Source organism: Rhinatrema bivittatum, chromosome 1 (genome assembly GCF_901001135.1).
Source record: "Rhinatrema bivittatum chromosome 1, aRhiBiv1.1, whole genome shotgun sequence".
Lineage (NCBI taxonomy): Eukaryota > Metazoa > Chordata > Amphibia > Gymnophiona > Rhinatrematidae > Rhinatrema > Rhinatrema bivittatum.
Genome location: NC_042615.1, coordinates 25872283 through 25889983, shown reverse-complemented (window position 1 = coordinate 25889983; position 17701 = coordinate 25872283).

Sequence of the window (17701 nt, the reverse complement as noted above, 5' to 3'; positions counted from 1 at the left end):
TGATAGAAACATGTGAGTTTATTTTATGCAAGTTGCAAAGTAATTGTTTTGAGTGAGTGAGGGCTTTAGAGTTTATATCTATAGATGTAACGTACGATGTTCTATTGCATGATAGGCACATCATATCCTGCATTACGGGCTGCCTTTCATATCCCATTCTGACATAACCCTGGCGGGGTGTTGCGTTAGATGGCAGTATGGAATGGACCATCAAATGTAGGACAGTGAGAACCACTGAGTTTTTGAGTTTTTGAGTGATTGAGTCAGTGAGCGCTTTGGCGATTATACATATAGCTGTAACATACGATGTACTATTGCATGATTGGAACATCATATCCTGCATTACAGACTGCTATTCATATCCCATTTCAACGTGACCCTGGCGGGGTTTTGCATTAGAAGGCGGCATGTCGCAAAACCTTACCTCTCTTCGCGGGGCTCCTTTATCAGGGTCTGCGGCTCGGGCCACTGCGCTCCGTGTCAGCATGCCAGGGACGGGGTCTGCGGCTGGTCGGGCCTGCCCTGCCTGTTTCGCGGCGGCGTCTCCACGAGGGAGATGCTGTCGAGTCTCAGAATCCAGCCCCTCCCTTCCTAGGCACACGCAAGGAGGCCCAATTTAAAGGTCTTTTCCCGCCAGACCGCAGGCCGCCCCCTAGAGTGACGTCAGACGCCGGCAAGTACTTAAAGCCGACGTCTGCTTCAGTCAAACACCTTGCAATGAGGTTCCTTTCTGGTAGCTAGTTGCTGCGCTCTTCTGACCTTTGCCTGCTTCCTTGTTTGGTTCCCGGTCCTGCTTATGCTTCATTCCAGCTCCGGATCTCCTTCGGTTCCAGTTCCCGCTTAAGTTCCAGTTCCGGATCTTCTTCAGTTCCAGATCCCACTTTAGTTCCAGTTCCGGATCTTCTCCTTCAGTTCTTGGCATTGATTCTCTGGTTCCTGACCCCTTCCTGCTTCCGTGCTTGCCGCCTGCCTCGACTTTGGACTGCTTCCCTCTTCTCGCTCTTCTCGCCTAAGTCCCAGCAGCTCGGGTCCTCACAGGCTCCTCCTGGGGGGACCTCAGGCTTCCAGTGTGAAGTCTTCTTCATCTCGCCAGTCACCTAAGTCCCAGCGGCTTGGGTACTCACGGGCTCCTCCCGGTGGGATCTGGATCTCCAGGGTGAAGACTCCTGCTCGACGCCTTGTCAATATCCACCTCCCGGTCTGCTTGTTCTCTATGGAGTGCACTCCTCTTCCAATTCTTCACTCCGTCAGGCCGGCCTAAGGGTCTACCTCCCCACTCACAACAGTTTGCAAGGCCATGAACCTGGCGGATCTTTCTGGCCTCCAGGCCATTCCCAGGATGGCTCAGCGCTTGCAGCAGCAACAGCATTATCTAGATGTGCTTGCAGCCATGGTGGAACACCTGGCAAGTTGACTAGATGTCATGCCTCCAGTACCCCCCAAAGTTCCTCTGCCCCCTCCGGTGTTGAGCGTCCTTACACCTACGCAGCTGCCTGCGCCTTCTCGCTACTCCGGGGAGGCCAAAACTTGCCGTGGGTTCTTGAATCAATGTTACATCAGATTCTCCCTGCTACCCACTCAGTTCTCTACTGATTCCGTGAAAGTAGCGTATATCTTTTCCCTGTTGGATGGGAAGGCATTGAGGTGGGCCTCCCCTCTGTGGGAACGAACTGATCCTCTGTAGAACAACTTGCCACGGTTCATTTCCAGTATCAAATAGGCCTTCCATGAACCCGCATGCCTGTCTACAGCAACTTCGGAACTGCTGCAGCTATGACAGGGGTCCCAATCTTTAGCCGATTATGCTATTGAGTTCCGCACCCTAGCCCTTGAGGTAGGGTGGTGGGAGGATAGCCTTCAAGGTGTGTTCTTAGAAGGTCTAGCAGCACGCATTATGAATGAATTGGCTGCCCGCGACATCCCCGATGACATCAATGAGCTCATAGACTTGGCGGGGTGCATTGATCGCCGATTGCAGCAAAGTGATAAAAAGGGTCGGCCAATTCGGTGTTCCGTGGCACTAGCCCCTGCATTTTCTAGACCTATGACCTCTGCATCTAGCCAAGGAACCGCATGTCCAGAGGGCTACACGGAGGAGCCCATGCAGTTGGGTCGCACCCCACTCTCTACAGAGGAGAGACGACAATGCCAAACCTTGGGTCTATGTCTCTACTGCGGCAACAAGGACCACTTCTTGGCCTAATGTAAGGAGCGTTTGGAAAACACCAGAGCCTAGGAGGTCGTGGGGAGCTGCTCCTAGGCTGTGCTAACTCTGCTCCTCAATGTACAGTACCAGTGACTTTGGAATACCCTGGTGGGTCTTTTTAGACCCTCGCTTTCATTGACTCAGGGGCCGGGGGTAACTTTATTCTGGCAGAACTGGTTCACCAACTACATATTCCCACTCGGACCCGAGATCCTCCTTTACGGAACCGTGGAAGTATTTCGGCTTCCACGGTTCCTTTCATGCTACGTACCGGGGTGATGCATTGAGAAGAAATTACCTTTCTGATCCTGGAGAAAGCCGTCCACCCCATGGTATTAGGATTACCCTGGTTACAATTACACTCTCCCGTCATCCATTGGGATACCTTACAGATTATGAAATGGAGTACCTTCTGCTTTACTAACTGCCTCAGAGTTCCAAGTGCACCATGCTTACCGCTCTTGCAGACTTCCCTTGCACCACCTGCGCCCTATGCGGAGTTTGCCGACATATTCTCCAAGAAAAAGTTGGAAATTCTACCCCAGCATCATCCATTCGACTGCACTATTGATCTCTTACCTGGGACCACTCCTCCTCAGGGAAGGTTCCTTGCCGGAGACTCGAGCCATGTCTGAGCACATAGCTGAGAACCTTGCTAGAGGATTCATCAGACCTTCTAAGTCGCCCGCAGGGGCAGGGTTTTTCTTTGTGGGTAAAAAAGATGGATCCCTAAGGCCATGCATTGACTATCGGGGACTTAACGCTATTACCAAATGTGACTGCTATCCCCTCCTGCTGATTCCTGAATTCCTGGACAGATTGCAGGGGGCCAGGATTTTCACGAAGTTAGATTTGCGGGGTGCCTACAACTTGGTCCTGATTCAGCCCGGTGACGAGTGGAAGACTGCCTTTAATACCAGGGATGGGCATTATGAGTACCTCGTTATGCCATTTGGATTGTGCAATGCCCCCGCAGTCTTCCAGCACCTTATGAATGAATTACTCCATGATCTACTAAATACGTCAGTCATTGTATATTTGGATGACGTGCTAATCTATTCCCGTGATTTGGAATCACATCGACAACATGTAAGACAAGTTTTGCAGATCCTCAGAGAGAAGTTTGTACGCAAAACTAGAGAAATGCATGTTTGAGAAAGAGAGTCTTCCCTTCTTGGGATATATTGTGTCTGCAACGGGATTCCAGATGGACCCCGAGAAGGTGGTCTCCATTAAAGATTGGACTCGCCCAAGAGGATTAAAGGCTTTGCAGCACTTCCTTGGTTTTGCAAATTTTTACAGACATTTCATTCATCACTATTCACTCAAGGTGGAGCCACTCACTGCCCTCACTAGGAAGGGGGTTGACGCTGTGGAATGGCCAGAAGCAGCTTGTTTGGCTTTTGAAAATCTCAAGGAAGCCTTCTTACAGGATATCTGCCTATGGCACCCGATCCTCTCCGTCCATTTATAGTGGAGGTAGATGCATACAACATCACAGTAGGGGCCATGCTTAGCCAAAGTACTGATTCTGGAGGGTTGTTACCATGCTCGTACTTCTCCAAAAGATTATCTGCAGCTGAGTGTAATTACAGCATTGGGGATAAAGAACTCTTAGCAATCAAGCTGGCTTTTGAAGAATGGAGACAGTGGCTGGAGGGCGCTGCACACATTATCACAGTCTACATAGACCACAAGAACTCAGCGCTTGAATCCCAGACAAGCTCATTGGTCACATTTCTTCAATCGCTTCAACTTTGTGCTTCGCTATCGCCCTGCTTCTAAGAATGTGCGAGCAGATGCTCTATCATGTACAGCGGAGTTGGAGGAGGAGGAGGAACTTCCTCAGTTTATTTTGGACCCTGCAAAGACGCTCTCAGAGGAGAGTCTTGGATTGGGCCCATGACTCCTTTACTGGAGGTCATGCTGGTCGTGAAAGAACTCTTGACTTAAGGAATCACTATTACTGGTGGCCTACCATAAGGCAAGACGTCCGCATGTACGTCAGTTCATGCCCCACATGCGCTATACAAAAGCCGTGAATTGGAAGACTGTGGGGAATGCTGCAATCATTTCCCATACCGGTAGAGCCATGGACACACATCGCCACAGATTTTGTGGTAGACCTTCCTGATTCTGAAGGAAACACAGTCATCTGGGTAACCGTAGACCAATTCTCCAAGATGGCCCATTTTGTTCCACTTCCCAAATTACCATCTGCACCCGAACTGGCCCAGCTGTTTGTGCTACATGTTTTCTGAATCCACAGTCTCCCGCAAGATATTGTATCCGATCGCAGACTCCAGTTTAATGCCCGCTACTGGAGAGCACTTTGTAAGAAGTTTAATGTGCAACTTAGTTTTTCTACCGCCTTTCATCCCCAAAGTAATGGGCAAACAGAACGCACCAATCGTTCTTTGAAGATGTTCCTCCGCACATTCGCCAATGAGAGACAAGATAACTGGACAAGATTGCTGCCGTGGGCCGAGTTCGCCTACAATAACCATATTAATTCGGTCACTGTGACTTCACCTTTTCCAACAGTATTTGGTAAACAGCTGAAACCACCCTTGTCCTTGCCCTTGACTAGTGCCACTTCTGCGGCTCAACTCTCTGTTCTACAGTTGCAATCTCTGTGGGTCTCCATACAAATAAAACTTTCCAAAGCAGCCAGTGCTACCAAGAAATGGGCAGACCGTCACCACCAACCGGCACCAGTCTTTCTTCCCGGTGACCAAGTCTGGCTCAGCACCAAAAATATTCATCTTCGGATTCCGTCCAGAAGATTGGCTCCAAAATATTGTGGTCCATTTTGTATAGCTGAGCTTGTGGGATTGGTGTCTTACCATTTATGCCTGCCTTCTTAGATGCGCATTCACAATGTGTTTCATGTCTCCTTGCTGAAACCTCTCATTCTCTCCAGGTACCATCACCAAGTCCCAGACCCCACAGACACGTCCATTCAAGATGATCCTATCTATCAAGTCCGGGAGTTGCTTGATGTCCGTTTCCAGCAGCAGCGATGGGAGTACCTGCTGGCCTGGGAGGGGTGTGGCTCAGAGGAGAACACGTGGGAGCCAGCCCGTAACATATTGGATAAGTCTCTGCTCCAGCAGTTTCATCTCAGTCACCCTAGTAAAGCTGGTCCTTCTAGGAGGGAGCGTAAGAGGGGGGGAACTGTTGCGGTCCCAGTCGCAGGTTTTGCGACTGGGTCCTTACCTCTCTCCGCGAGGCTCCTTTGTCGGGGTCCACGGCTCGGGCCGCTGCGCTCTGTCAGCATGTTGGGGACGGGGTCTGCGACCGGTCGGGTCTGCCCTGCCTGCTTCGCGGCGGCGTCTCCATGAGGGAGACGCCGCCGAGCCTCAGAATCCAGCCTCTCGCTTCCTAGGCATGCGCGTGCGCAAGGAGGCCCAATTTAAAGGACTTTTCCCACCATACTGTGGGCCGCCCCCTAAAGTGACGTCAGACACCGGTAAGTACTTAAAGCCGGCGTCTGCTTCAGTCAAACGTCTTGCAACGAGGTTCCTTGCTGGTAGCTAGTTGCTGCGCTCTGCTGACCTTTGCCTGCTTCCTTGTTTGGTTCCAGGTCCTGCTTGTGCTTCATTCTAGCTCCGGATCTCCTTCAGTCCAGTTCCCGCTTCAGTTCCAGTTCCGGATCTTTTCCTTCAGTTCTTGGCATTGATTCTCTGGTTCCTGACCCATGCCAGCTTCTGTCCTTCCGTGCTGGCTGCCTGCCTCGACTTCGGACTGCTTCCCTATTCTCGCCTAAGTCCCAGCGGCTCGGGTCCTCACGGGCTCCTCCCGGGGGGACATCGGGCTTCCAGGGTGAAGTCTTCTTCGTCTCACCAGTCACCTAAGTCCCAGCAGCTCGGGTCCTCATGGGCTCCTCTCGGGGGGATCTGAGTCTCCAGGGTGAAGACTCCTACTCGACGCCTTGTCAGTATCCGCCTCCCGGTCTGCTTGTTCTCTATGGAGTGCACTCCTCTTCCACCTCTTCACTCCGTCAGGCTGGCCTAAGGGTCTACCTCCCTGCTTGCAACAATTGAATGAACCATTGATTGTAGGACAGTGAGAAGTGGTTAGCTTTTCCAAGGACATGATAGGGAATGACAGTGCCAAGTTTCAGCCTTGTAGGTACTCGGCAAGTGTGAGAATTAATGATGAGTGAGTGAGTCAGTAAGTCAGAGAGGGCAATGGAGTTTATATATATATAGATGAAATGTACGATGTACTATTGCATGATTGGAACATCATATCCTGCATTAGGGACTGCTATTTATATCCCATTTCGAAGTGACCCTGGCAGGTTGTTGCGTTAGATGGCAGTATGGAAATAGCCATCGAATGTACGACAGTATAAAGCAGTTAATCTTTCCAAGGACATGATAGGGAATGTCAGTGCCAAGTTTCAGTCTTGTAGGTACTCGGCAAGTGGGAGTATTAGTGATGAGTGAGTGAGTCAGTGAGGGCTTTCGCAAGTTGCAAAGTAATTGTTTATAGAGAGTGAGGGCTTTGGTGTTTATATCTATAGATGTAAGATACGATGTACTATTGCATGATTGGCACATCATATCCTGCATTACAGACTGCTATTCATATCATATTCCGCTGTGACTCTGGAGTGGTGTTGCATTAGATGGCAGTATGGATCTAACCATCAAATGTAGGACAGTGATAGGCGATTAGATTTTCCAAGGGCATGATATGGAATGGCAGTGCCAAGCTTCAGCCTTGTAGGTACTCAGGAAGTGGGAAAATTAGTGATGAGTGTGTGAGTGAGTGAGTCAGTGAGGGCTTACACAAGTTGCAAAGTAATTATTTTGAGTGAGTGAGAGCTTTGGAGTTTATATCTACAGATGTAACATATGATGTACTACTACATGATTGGCACGTCATATCCTCATTACGGACTGCTATTCATATCCCATTCCAACGTGACCCTGGTGGGGTGTAGCGTTAGATGGTGGTATGGAGCTAAACATCGAATGAAGGACAGTGGGAAGTGATTAGTTTTTCCAAAGACATGATAGGGAATGCCGGTGCCAAGTTTCAGCCTTGTAGGTTTTCGTATCCCATTCTGCCGTGACCCTAGTGGGGTGATGTGTTAGATGGTGGTATGGAATGAACCATTGAATGTAGGACATTGAGAAGTGGTTAGTTTTCCAAGGACATGATAGGGTATGCTGGTTGCAACTTTCAGTCTTGTAGGTATTCATGTCCCATTCTGACGTGACCCTGGTGGGGTGTTGCTTTAGATAGCGGTATGGAACGAATCTTCAAATGTAGCACAGTGAGAAGCAATTAGTTTTTCCAAGGTAATTATAGGGAATGTAGCTGCCAATTTTCAGCCTTGTGGGAATTCATATCTCATTCCAACGTTACCCTGGTGGGGTGTTGCATTAGATGGTGGTATGGAATGAAACATGGAATGTAGGACAGTGAAAAGCAGTTAGGTTTTCCAAGGACTTGATATGAAATGATGGTGCCAAGTTTCAGCCTTGTAGGTACTTGGCAAGTGGGACAATTAGTGATGAGTGTGTGAGTAAGTAAGTGAGGTAGGGCTTACGCAAGTTGCAAAGTAATTGTTTTGAGTGAGTGAGGGCTTTGGAGATTATATATATAGATGTAACGTTCCATGTATTATTGCAAGACTGGCAAGTCATATCCTGCATTAGGGACTGCTATTCATATCCCATTCCGACGTGACACTGACGGGGTGTTGCATTAGATGGCAGTATGGAATGAACCATCGAATGTAGGACAATGAGAAATGGTTAGTTTTTCCAAGGACATGAAAGGGAATGCCGGTGCCAAGTTTCAGCCTTGTAGGTATTCATATCCCATTCTGACGTGACCCTGGTGATAAATCAGTTAGTTTTTCCAAGGACATGATAGGGAATGCGGTGCCAGGTTTCAGCTTTCTAGTTACTCGGCAAGTGGGAGTATTAGTGATGAGTGAGTCAGTGAGGGCTTACGAAAGTTGCAAAATAATTGTTTGGAGTGAGTGAGGCCTTTGGAGGTTATATCTATAGATGTAAGATACAATGTAATATTGCATGATTGGCACGCCATATCCTGCATTACGGACTGGTATTCATATCCCATTCCGACGTGACTCTGGCATGGTATTGCATTAGATGGCAGTATGGAACAAACCATTAAATGTAGTACAGTGTAAAGCAGTTAGTTTTTCCAAGGACATGATATGGAATGCTGGTGCCAAATGTCATCCTTGTAGGTACTTGATAAGTAGGAGTATTAGTGATGAGTGAGTGAGTGAGTGAGACAGAGATGGCTTGAGCAAGTTGCAAAATAATTGTTTGGAGTGAGTGAGGGCTTTGGAGTTTATATCTATAGATCTACACATCTATAGAACCTGGCGGGTTGTTGCATTAGACAGCAGTATGGAACTTACCATCGAATGTAGGACAGTGAGAAGTGGATAGCTCTTCCATGGACATGATATGGAAAGCTGGTGCCAAGATTCAACCTTGTAGGTATTCATATCCCATTCTGACGTATCCTGGTGGGACTTTGCATTAGATGGCATTATGGAAGAAACTATTGAATGTAGAACAGTGAAAAATGGTAAGTTTTTCCAAGGACATGATAGGGAATGTCGTTGCCAAGTTTCAGCCATGTAGGTATTCATATCCCATTCCGACGTGACTCTGGTGGGGTGTTGCGTTAGATGGCGGTATAGAATGAACGATCGAATGTAGAACAGTGAGAAGTGATTAGTTTTTCCGAGGACATGAGGGGGAATGCCGGTACCAAGTTTCAGCCTTGTAGGTACTCGGCAAGTGGGAGTATTACTGATGAGTGAGTGTGTCAGTGAGTTAGTGAGGGCTTACGTAAGTTCTAAAGTAATTGTTTGGATTGAGTGAGGGCTTTGCAGTTTATATCTATAGATGTAAGATATGATGTACTATTCCATGATTGGCACGACGTATCCTGCATTATGGACTGCTATTCATATCCCATTCTGATGTGACCCTGGCATGGTGTTGCATTAGATGTCGGTATGGAACTAACCATCAAATGTAAGACAGTGAGAAATGGATAGATTTCCAAAGGACATGAAAGGGAATGCCGGTGCCAAGTTTCAGCATTGTAGGTATTCATATCCCATTCCGACGTGACCCTGGCAAGGGCGTTGGTTTAGATAGTGGTATGGAAGGAGCCGTCAAATGTACAACAGTGAGAAGCAGTTAGATTTTCCAAGGACATAATAGGGAATGACAGTGCCAAAGATCAGCCTTGTAGGAACTCGGCAAGTGGGAGAATTAGTGATGAGTGAGTGAGGGCTTTGGAGTTTATATCTATAGATGTAACGTATGATGTACTATTGCATGTCTGGCACGTCATATTCTGTATTATGGATAGCTATTCATAATCCATTCCGATGTGACCCTGGCGTGGTGTTGCATTAGATGGTGGTATGGAATTAACCATCTAATGTAGGACAGTGAGAATCAATTACATTTTCAAGGCATGACACGGAATGCCAGTGCCAAGTTTCATCCCTCTAGGTATTTATATCCCATTCCAACGTGACCCTAGCAGGGTGTTGCATTATATGGCATTATGGAATGAACCATTGAATGCGAAACAGTGAGAAGTGTTTAGTTTTTCCAAGGACATGATATTGAATGCCGGAGCCAAGTTTCAGCCTTGTACGTTTTCATATCCCTTTCCGACATGGCCCTGTCTATGTGTTGTTTAGATGGTGGTATGGAACCTGCCATCGAATGTAGGACAGTAAGAAGTGGTTAAATTTTCCAAGAACATGATAGGGAATGCCGGTGCCAAAGATCAGCCTTGTAGGTACTCGTCAAGTGGGATAATTAGTGATGAGTGAGTGAATGAGTGAGTGAGGTCTTTGGTGTTTATATATATGGATGTAACCGATGTACTTTTGCATGATTGGCATGTCATATCCTGCTTTACGGACTGCTGTTCAAATCCCATTCCGATGTCACCCTGGCAGGGTGTTGCATTAAATCATGGAATGGAATGAACCATCGAATGTAGGACAGTGAGAACTGCTTAGTTTTTCCAAGGACATGATATTGAATGCCGGAGCCGAGTTTTAGCCTTGTAGGTATTCATATCTCATTCAGATTTTACCCTGGCGAGGTGTTGCATTAGATGGTGGTACTGAATGAACCATCAAATGTAGGTCAGTGAGAAGTGGTTCATTTTTCCAAGGACATGATAGGGAATGCTGGTGCCAAATGTCATCCTTGTAGGTACTTGATAAGTAGGAGTATTAGTGATGAGTGAGTGAGTGAGTGAGACAGAGATGGCTTGAGCAAGTTGCAAAATAATTGTTTGGAGTGAGTGAGGGCTTTGGAGTTTATATCTATAGATCTACACATCTATAGAACCTGGCGGGTTGTTGCATTAGACAGCAGTATGGAACTTACCATCGAATGTAGGACAGTGAGAAGTGGATAGCTCTTCCATGGACATGATATGGAAAGCTGGTGCCAAGATTCAACCTTGTAGGTATTCATATCCCATTCTGACGTATCCTGGTGGGACTTTGCATTAGATGGCATTATGGAAGAAACTATTGAATGTAGAACAGTGAAAAATGGTAAGTTTTTCCAAGGACATGATAGGGAATGTCGTTGCCAAGTTTCAGCCATGTAGGTATTCATATCCCATTCCGACGTGACTCTGGTGGGGTGTTGCGTTAGATGGCGGTATAGAATGAACGATCGAATGTAGAACAGTGAGAAGTGATTAGTTTTTCCGAGGACATGAGGGGGAATGCCGGTACCAAGTTTCAGCCTTGTAGGTACTCGGCAAGTGGGAGTATTACTGATGAGTGAGTGTGTCAGTGAGTTAGTGAGGGCTTACGTAAGTTCTAAAGTAATTGTTTGGATTGAGTGAGGGCTTTGCAGTTTATATCTATAGATGTAAGATATGATGTACTATTCCATGATTGGCACGACGTATCCTGCATTATGGACTGCTATTCATATCCCATTCTGATGTGACCCTGGCATGGTGTTGCATTAGATGTCGGTATGGAACTAACCATCAAATGTAAGACAGTGAGAAATGGATAGATTTCCAAAGGACATGAAAGGGAATGCCGGTGCCAAGTTTCAGCATTGTAGGTATTCATATCCCATTCCGACGTGACCCTGGCAAGGGCGTTGGTTTAGATAGTGGTATGGAAGGAGCCGTCAAATGTACAACAGTGAGAAGCAGTTAGATTTTCCAAGGACATAATAGGGAATGACAGTGCCAAAGATCAGCCTTGTAGGAACTCGGCAAGTGGGAGAATTAGTGATGAGTGAGTGAGGGCTTTGGAGTTTATATCTATAGATGTAACGTATGATGTACTATTGCATGTCTGGCACGTCATATTCTGTATTATGGATAGCTATTCATAACCCATTCCGATGTGACCCTGGCGTGGTGTTGCATTAGATGGTGGTATGGAATTAACCATCTAATGTAGGACAGTGAGAATCAATTACATTTTCAAGGCATGACACGGAATGCCAGTGCCAAGTTTCATCCCTCTAGGTATTTATATCCCATTCCAACGTGACCCTAGCAGGGTGTTGCATTATATGGCATTATGGAATGAACCATTGAATGCGAAACAGTGAGAAGTGTTTAGTTTTTCCAAGGACATGATATTGAATGCCGGAGCCAAGTTTCAGCCTTGTACGTTTTCATATCCCTTTCCGACATGGCCCTGTCTATGTGTTGTTTAGATGGTGGTATGGAACCTGCCATCGAATGTAGGACAGTAAGAAGTGGTTAAATTTTCCAAGAACATGATAGGGAATGCCGGTGCCAAAGATCAGCCTTGTAGGTACTCGTCAAGTGGGATAATTAGTGATGAGTGAGTGAATGAGTGAGTGAGGTCTTTGGTGTTTATATATATGGATGTAACCGATGTACTTTTGCATGATTGGCATGTCATATCCTGCTTTACGGACTGCTGTTCAAATCCCATTCCGATGTCACCCTGGCAGGGTGTTGCATTAAATCATGGAATGGAATGAACCATCGAATGTAGGACAGTGAGAACTGCTTAGTTTTTCCAAGGACATGATATTGAATGCCGGAGCCGAGTTTTAGCCTTGTAGGTATTCATATCTCATTCAGATTTTACCCTGGCGAGGTGTTGCATTAGATGGTGGTACTGAATGAACCATCAAATGTAGGTCAGTGAGAAGTGGTTCATTTTTCCAAGGACATGATAGGGAATGCCGATGCCAAGTTTCAGCCTGGTAGGTATTCATATCCCATTCCGACGTGACCCTGGCTGGGTGTTGCGTTAGATGGCAGTATGAAACGAACCATCAAATGTAGGACAGTGACAAGCAGTTACTTTCTCCAAGGACATGATTGGGAATGTCTGTGCCAAGATTCAGCCTTGTAGGTACTCGGGATGTGTGAGAATTAATAGATGAGTGAGTGAGTCAGTGAGTCAGGGAGGGTTTTGGCGTTTATATATACAGATGAAATGTACAATGTATTATTGCATGATTTGAACATCATATCCTGTATTATGGACTGATATTCTTATCCCATTTTGATCTGACCCTCGTGGGGTATTGTGTTAGAAGGTGGTATGGAATGAACCTTCAAATGTAGGACAGAGAGAAGCGTTTAGTTTTCCAAGGACCTGATTGGGAATGCTGATGCCAAGTGCCAATGTATTCATATCTCATTCCGACATGACCCTGGTGTGGTGTTGCGTTAGATGGCAGTATGGAACAAACCATCAAATGTAGGACAGTGTAAAGCAGTTAGTTTTTCCAAGGACATGATAGAGAATGCCGGTGTCAAGTTTCAGCCTTGTAGGTACTCGGCAAGTGAGAGTTTTAGTGATGAGTCAGTGAGTCAGTGAGGGCTTACACAAGTTGCAAAGTAATTGTTTGGAGTGAGTGTTATGGAATCTCAGTTTAGTGGATACTTGGGCCAACCTGGGGAGACTTGGAAAGTTGTTCACTGTCTCTGGTACACCACAGGCCGTGAGGCATATGTCGGGCAGGAAATAGATGATGCTCTTCACCCTGGAAGCTGGTGCTCCCCCGGGAGAAGCCCGTGGGAGCCCAGCCGCTGGGACTTAGATGAGGACTTAGATGAGGACTTAGATGAGCCCCCCTGGGAGGAGCCCATAGGGGCCCAGCTGCGGGGACTTAGGCGAGTAGTGGAACTTGAGACTTTAGCGGGCAGGCTGGTGAGCTGGACTAGGAACTGGAACCAGACAAGGACAGCGGGCAAGGCTGTAGTAAGACTCGGAAACTGGAACCAGACAAAGACAGCGGGCAAAGCTGTAGCAAGACTCGGGTACTGGAACCAAGCAGGAACTGTAGCAAGACTTGGGTACTGGAACCAGGCAGGAACTGTAGCAAGACTCGGGTACTGGAACCAGGCCGGAATTGTAGCAGGCAAGTAAAGTCCAAACAAGTACTGTAGCAAGCGGGCAGGATCCAGGCTGGTTCTGTAGCAAGCAGGCAGGAACGGAGCGAGTTCCAAGGCAACCCACTCCAGGGCACGGAGAAACTGGGAACCGGATGGTAACCCCATTGCAAGGCATTTCAAGGTCGCGGCGTCTGATGTCAGGAATCGGGCGGAGTCAGAAATGGCGGGAACAGGCCTAGAAAAGCATCCAAGTGGCGCCCGCGCATGCCTAAGAGCAGGCGTCCATGGGAGTCTTCCCAGCAGCATTGCCCCCAAGGGGACGCCGCTGAACAGGCTGCGAATTAGGCCACCAGAAGCGGGAACGAGTCCAGGAACATGGAGGTAAGGGTCGGGACGTGGCACTCGCGGCCAGAACCGTAACAGTACCCCCCCTCTTACGCCCCCTCTTAGCAGGTCCAGGCTTACTTGGGTGATCCCGATGAAATTTCCGTAATAAGTCCTTGTCAAGGATATTACGAGCAGGTTCCCACAAATTATCCTCGGGTCCACAACCCTCCTAGGCAAGCAAGTATTCCCAGCGTCATTGATGGAATCGGACATCCATAATCTCACGTACTTGATAAGTGGTATCGTCTGGTACTGAAGGATCCGATGGTTCGGGAGCCCGAGAGTGATATCTGGACAGAACAAGAGGCTTCAACAATGACACGTGGAAAACGTTATGTAAGTGCATGGAGGAGGGTAGGCATAACCGGTAGGAGACTGCTCCCACTCGTTCGGCGACTCGGAATGGCCCACAGAATCTCGGGCTAGTCTTCGAGATGGGATCCATAACTGTAGATTCTTAGGACTAAGCCAGACGCGGTCTCCAGGCAGGAAGATAGGCACTGGCTGACGATGTCTATCTGCCCATTTCTTGGCCGACTGGGTGGCTTTATGTAACTTCCCCTGGATAGAAGTCCATAAAGGCAGGAGCTGGAGGGCTGAAAGTTGCACTGCCGGGAGTGCACTGGGTTCAAGCAAAGGCAAGGGCGGTCAAAGTTGCTTCCCATAGACTACGAGGAAAGGCAAACTTCCAGTCGCAGCATGCATATGGTTGTTGTACGAGAACTCCGCCCACGGGAATAACTTGGCCCAATTATCTTGTCATTCATTTACAAAAGAACGAAGAAAGGTCTTTAAGGTCCATTTAGTCAGTTCCGTTTGCCCATTACTCTGGGGGTGGAACGCGGATGAGAGACTAAGTTTCACACTGAAGCGTTTGCAGAGTGCCTTCCAATATCGAGCGGTAAACTGTGGACCTCGATCAGAGACTATATCCTGCAGAAGGCCGTGAAGTCTGAAGATATGTTGAGCGAAAAGGTTAGCCAGGTCCGGTGCTGAAGGCAACTTTGGCAGGGGACAAAGTGCGCCATCTTGGAGAATCGGTCTACGGTCACCCAAATGACTGCATTCCCTTCTGAAGCTGGGAGATCCACGACAAAGTCAGTGGAGATATGTGTCCAAGGCTCTACTGGAATGGGCAATGGTTGTAACAGGCCTCTGGGTTTTCCGGTGAGTGGCTTCTGTACGGCGCAGGTAGGGCAAGAGCCCACGAAGGCTTGAACATCCTGTCTCACCATCGGCCACCAATAAAAGCGATTTAGCAGGTCTAAGGTCCCCTTACGGCCGGAATGGCCCCCTGTGAGGGAGTCATGAGCCCAAGCGAGGACTGCTCTGTGGGAGCAATGTGGGACAACGGTCTTTCCTTGGGAGGACACCATTGTTGCTGTGAGGCTCACCTTCGCAGGGTCCAAGATATACTGGGGAATGCCTGGGGTCTCCTCGACCTCGGAGGAGCGCAAGAGTGCGTCAGCTCGAATGTTCTTGGAACCGGGTCGGTAACGTAAGGTAAAGTTAAACCGATCAAAGAACAGTGACCACCGGGCTTGCCTTGGGTTCAGGCGCTGGGCCTGCTTCAAAAATGCTATGTTCTTGTGGTCGGTGTAGATTGTAACTGGGTGGTTGGCCCCCTCCAACCACTGTCTCTATTCCTCCAAAGCTAGTTTTATGGCTAGCAACTCTATATCGCCAATACAATAGTTGCTTTCTGCTGGAGAGAATTTCTTCGAGAAATATGAACAGGGTAGCAGCTTTCCGGAGTCAGGCTAATTACAGCCCCTATGGCCACATTAGAAGCATCAACTTCCACCACAAAAGGCCGGCTAGGGTCAGGATGACGAAGGCAGGTGTCTAGCAGGAAGGCTTCTTTTAGATCCTCAAAGGCTCGGCAAGCGGAAACAGGCCAATCTACCGCATTGGCTCCCTTTCGGGTAAGGATTGGGAATAAAGTGTCGGTAGAAATTGGAAAAGCCGAGGAAGCGTTGCAACGCTTTAAGACCCCTCAGCCACGGCCAATTCTTGATTGCAGCCACTTTCTCGGGATCCATTTGGAAGCCAGCTGCAGAGACGATGTCACCTAGGAACAGCAGGGACATCTTCTCGAAACTGCACTTTTCCAGTTTCGCATACAGACCATGCTCCCTAAGTATCTGGAGCACCTGACGGACATGCTGACAGTGTGTAGGCAGGTCCTGGGAGTAGATTAGAACATTGTCGAGATAGACAATTACGCAGGTGTTCAGAAGGTCCTACAATACCTCATTCATAAAGTGCTAAAACACCACCGGGGCATTACATAGGCCAAAAGGCATCACAAGATATTCGTAATGCCCGTCTCTGGTATTAAAAGCGGTTTTCCACTCGTCTCCGGAACGAATTCTGACTAAGTTGTAAGCACCTCGTAAATCCAACTTTGTGAAAATCTTCGCTCCCTGGAACCTATCGAGGAGCTCCGGAATTAGCGAGAGTGGAGTGGAGTTAAGGCCTCGATAGTCTAAACACGGTCTCAGCGAGCCGTCCTTCTTGCTGACAAAGAAGAAGCCTGTCCCTGCAGGCGACTTGGATGGGCAAATAAACCCCTTGGCCAGGTTCTCAGAAATGTACTCTGACATGGCCCGGGTTTCTGGTAATGACAGGGGATATACCCTTCCTCGAGGGGGCATAGTTCCAGGTAGCAGGTCTATAGCACAATCGTATGGACGGTGCTGCGGAAGGATCTCCGCCATGGACTTGGAAAAAACATCCGTGAAGTCCTCATAGGGTGCCGGAGGACTGAGGGCAGAATGCATCAATGGGAGTCTGGGAGCCCTCAACACCTTCATACAGTTGGAAAGACAGAAGACTTAACAAGACTTAACAATTTGTAGAGTATCCCACTGAATCGTGGGCGAGTGCTTCTGTAGTCACGGTAACCCTAGCACCATGGGGTGGACAGCCTTCTCCAACACTAGGAAGGCTATCTCCTCCGAATGGATCGCCCTGGTGAGGACAGTAATGGGTGCTGTGGACATCACAATGGGTCCGGGAAGGAGTGTCCCCTGGATGGAGGTAATTCACAATGGGACCTCCCGTCTATGCGTAGGAATTCGCAAATGGGAGACTAAATCGTGCAGAATGAAATTACCTCCCGCTCCTGAATCCAGGAATGTGATCGTCTCGATAGATCCTCCAGGGTACTCCAGGGTAACAGGCACAGTACATTGAGGAGCTGTCGCACAGCCTAGGAGGAGCTCCTCCTGACCTCCTAGGCTTTGGCGTTTTCTGCACGCTCCTGGCAGTGTGCCAAGAAGTGGCCCTTCTGGTCACAATACAAACACAATTTCAAAGAACGTCGATGTTGTCTCTCTTCGACAGAGAGCGGGGCACATCCCAGCTGCATTGGTTCGCAAGCGGGAATGTCTGGGCAAGAAGTCTTCGGAGAAGACACAGGTCTCGCAGACACTGAAGCGGAACTGTAGCAGGGGGAGCGCTGCTCCTTGGCCCTCTGTTGTAGGCGGCGATCAATGCGGGCAGCTATCTCCATCAAGGCGTTGAGGTCCTCCGGCAGATCTCGAGCAGCGATCTCATCTTTAATACGGCCGGATAGGCCCTCCAGGAAGATGGCCTTAAGACTACCATCCTGCCAACCTACTTCTTGGGCTAAAGTCCAGAACTCCATAGCATAATCTGCCGAGGAGCGAGTCCCCTGACGAAGCTGTAGCAGTTCAGAAG